Source organism: Notothenia coriiceps, unplaced genomic scaffold (genome assembly GCF_000735185.1).
Source record: "Notothenia coriiceps isolate Sejong01 unplaced genomic scaffold, NC01 NC01_scaffold00002105, whole genome shotgun sequence".
Lineage (NCBI taxonomy): Eukaryota > Metazoa > Chordata > Actinopteri > Perciformes > Nototheniidae > Notothenia > Notothenia coriiceps.
In genome coordinates, this window is record NW_011334806.1 from 1 (window position 1) to 3,965 (window position 3,965).

At 39.9% G+C, this 3,965-nt stretch overlaps 1 long non-coding RNA gene across 1 annotated transcript; it reads right to left on the reverse strand.

Annotated features, from left to right (window-relative positions):
* Window positions 1–916: 916 nt before the first annotated feature.
* Window positions 917–3,620, reverse strand: LOC104965700 (uncharacterized). Its single transcript, XR_800567.1, has 2 exons — window positions 1,828–3,620; window positions 917–1,688 (listed from the first exon to the last, which is right to left on the reverse strand). It is a non-coding gene; the product is annotated as an uncharacterized lncRNA (long non-coding RNA).
* Between the last annotated feature and the right edge of the window lie 345 nt (window positions 3,621–3,965).

The window sequence follows — 3,965 nt, forward strand, 5'->3', positions numbered from 1 at the left end:
GGTGTGTGAGGAACCTGTTGGCTGTGCATTCACTGTGAAACCCAGCAGGTAAGTGAGAGAAAACCAGATGAACTTATCCATTTCTGATAGACTTAAGAATGGGGAAATAGAAAAGGAGATTTGAAGATCTGAGTAAAAAATAAAAGATGCTTGAGTAAGGTAAAGTCAAACAAAGAAAGGAGGGGAGGGGGGGTTGTTAATGGGCTGCTGGAGGTGCCAGAGCAGCCCTGCAGTTAAAGTCATCATCATGTGGAGGAGGGGGGGCCTCCCCGGCATTCTGAACACAGCTAATTGGCTGCAGACAGGAGCACTGATGCATCAACCAATCGGTTGTAAGGAGTGGCACCTTCCCCCTTCCTGTCATCCGTGCTTGGCCCCTCCCACCCTGTGAGGTTTAAAAGCAGGGGAAGGCTGTGTGCTTTTTCTAGAATGTTCCACTGCCTCCTCTGAATCCTCTCCCTCTTTGCTGCCTTTTTTTTTTAAAAACAGCTTTGAAATAGATAACCTATTCCATTTTTGTGTTGCCCTTCATCTCTTGGCAAACTGTTTCACTCCCCAACACTGTGGATGAGTGTTGCATGACTCGTTCTCCTGCTGGACTGACTTTATCACCTGGTCTGCTCTCTGTCCAGTGAGAATAGCATCTGTTCCCTCTTCACATCATCACACAGAACTGACTCTCACTGTTAACACTAGGTATGTATCCAGCCATGAATTGTTCACCTGTGCCTCCTGCGCTTAGGTCTTTCTTTGACTTTGTGTTAATGTTTTTGCAGGACAGAAGTGTCCTTTGTGTGTGTGCTTGTTGTTCAGCTTGGTCAAGTTAGGACACACTCAGTGAAGGTGCATGCCTGTCCTAGAAATAGCCCTTAGGGCACTGCTGTTGTGCCACATAGACTCTTGAGGTTATCTTCTGTTGTATCTGTTTTCTGCATTCATTCCATCAATGGTTTTAAAACTGTAGTCTTCCACGGCAGTAAAGAGTAGCATGGACTGAGACAAGCTGGCAAAACTATATATAATACATATATATATATATATATATATGCATCAGACTGACTTGGTATAATCAAGAGTAATTTATATAATGATTACATTTTGTTTGAAAATAAATGTGTGTTGAAAACTAGTGAAAAGTCTGTTTTTACTGAGACTTAAAGTAAAGCATATTCCAGAGTGACTAGAAAGCAGTGACTGGGCATTTATTTGGTATGTCCTTGAGGATGCAAAGCTTTTTTTCATTGTTATATACCAGTTCTCAAATTTGTATTTTTCACCCAGTATTTCCTGGCAGTCCTCACCAGTAGAACAATATCTCTTCTTCGCTTACTTCCTCACTGTCACCACGTGTTTCCTTCTGTCAGCCCTTTAGTTGATCCAATCATCTCTGTCATTCTTTATGAGGTCTGTCTTCACATAATACACATATTATAATTTTCCCCAGTCAACTTTAATATATTTAATATTTTGTTTATTTTAAATGGAACAATTCAAGAAACGTAAATTAAGGTGCTCTAGACAAACTAATCTCTGAACTGTATGTGCCATTAAGGCCATGTTTCCACTTTGGTACGGCTCTATTCAACTCAACTTACTTTGGAACCAGGTGCTTCGCTGGAATTAGTTTTCCACTGCAGACAGTCCCCCCTCGGGTTATCAGCTGTTCGGTGTGACAGGGCCAAAGGGGACTGCCGTGACAAAGGGACACACGCTGGATTATTTCATATGCAAACAAAGTAAAGCACCAATGTAGCGGAAATGAATCGAACAGGAATAAGGGGGGGAAGCAGTTTTCTGCCATGATCTCTCCTTAGTCCTCTCACTTACTTCCTCTCTTGGTGAAACACAAAATACTTGTTTGTGTAGCCTGCAAGGTCACATTTCACTGGTGCTTGATATTACCCAGAAGTCTTATAGCATGTGTGAAAGTGCATGTGCACACACACATACACACTAGGCTTTTGGTGAAAGTTACCGTTAACACTCAGTTCAGTGCTACCCGCTAATAGCAGATGATGGTGTCCGTAAACACTTTCCACATTGCCAAATTGCAGGGGGTTGAGAAGGAGAAGTGGGAGGCGACAAACACACAGTTGTCAGATTAGTTGGTCAGAGCGGAAAAGTACTGAGGCAGTGATATGAAGAGGTGTGAGCGTGGGGAGGCTTTCATAGTGATATGGGTAGTAGCTGAGCCTGTCCCAAGATGCATCTGTATGAAAGAGAATAACACATGTAATATTTATATTATTTAGAGTGTATAGAAAACATACAGAAGTTCAAATGAAATCTCCAACTTGTAAATGCACCATAAAGGCTTAGTACAATCTTAAGGGCTAATAAACGAGTCCAGACAATTTAAAAAGTAAATGGGAATAATATTTCCCTATTTTTGGGGTACATATTATAAGGCGTCTTCCTGATGGGGATTTGTGTGTTTGGTTTGCATCAAAATTACATTCAATTGCGAAAGAGTTATGGAAAGTTACCAGACGCTGAGTAAGCACATTGCAGACGTTACATTTTTGGGAAATGACTTTGTGCTGATGCCTTCAGTTGATAAGTTCTTGCATGACGACAGGGAGATGATAGCTTTCTCAAAAACCTTGATGAAAACCTTGTTTTTTTGATAGCCGATTATGGCCCCACAACATAATATCTAGTTTTTGGCTAAAACGTATGTTTTGCCGTTTGTTTTATATGCTTATATGTTTGACTGCAAAGACTATCTTAGGCAAGATAGAAGTTGTCCTAAAAGACACTTTAAGAGTGTAGCTTTGTATTTGTACTGAGGCAGTAAATATTGCAGATTGTTAGAATTGTGATCATACTGGAGAAGATTTTGGAAGTAGTAAAATGTGAAAGGCCGTCGAACAGGTGGGTGTGCTTGACTGAATCCCCACATCTTAGTTGACTAACCTGTTTGTATTTGCTTACAGCCTTAATCTGCCTTCCAGGGAAATACTTCAGCACTTAACATGCAGTGGGAAAAGTATTTTAGTGGGAATGCTGATACAGCATTCCGACTATCTGTTATGCTACGCACAAATTCTTTATTATTCCGCCGGGTTATTTTGCAACTCTTCTTCTCCCACATCCCACATCGCAGAAACTCCGTTCAAACATCAAAACGTTCAGCTCGGTCGGGAATCGATGGCTATTACTTTTCTTATTCATAACTTTCATAATTCCAGATATATACCATAATTCATCAACTTTTTAACATGGAAGTCAATGGAGAAACTCTTCAGACTTGAACAATCTTCATGTAACTTCAACTGCTAACTGCTCCTTCATACTTTCACTCAGAAACCTCATTCCAACTTTAAAATGTTACACATCTTTCTGACATTATTCGTGTAACACAACTTTTTAAATCTGATTCTTACTTTTAGAGATATTAAACATTGTTCAGAACTTGGTAAAGAGGACTTCTTCAGATTTAGAGTGCGTGATGTCACAGCTATAGTGGAGGACAGATTTAATTTTGATTTTTCATATTTTATTTTAAACCTGCCATAATTCCCAAACCCTACATTCCTGAGACATCATTTTTCATGAGAAACGTAGGAAAACATCTCGTAGCTTGAAAAAAAAAAAGTTAACTAAAAATAATTAAACAAAATGCCTCTTGAGGGCATGAAGTGACAAAAAAAAATGTCTCCATTAAACCCCATTGTAAATTCACCCTCATCTTTCCCCCCCACAGCAGCCGCACACCTTTAGTTAATCTGCCAAAAAGGCCACATTATTAACCCGAAAGTACACAAAGTGTACACTTCAGATGCTCAAGTTCCTTGACATGCTTCACGCTTTGAAATTTCACCGATATCTGTTACGGTTCTTTAACAAAACGTTCACATCTAAGAGGTTTATCTCTCATTCAGAACAATGGAAATGCTCTCCTCTCACTGATTACTGCACATCACCATGGAAACCTTTGATCTCTGGACACGTTAGCTCAAATA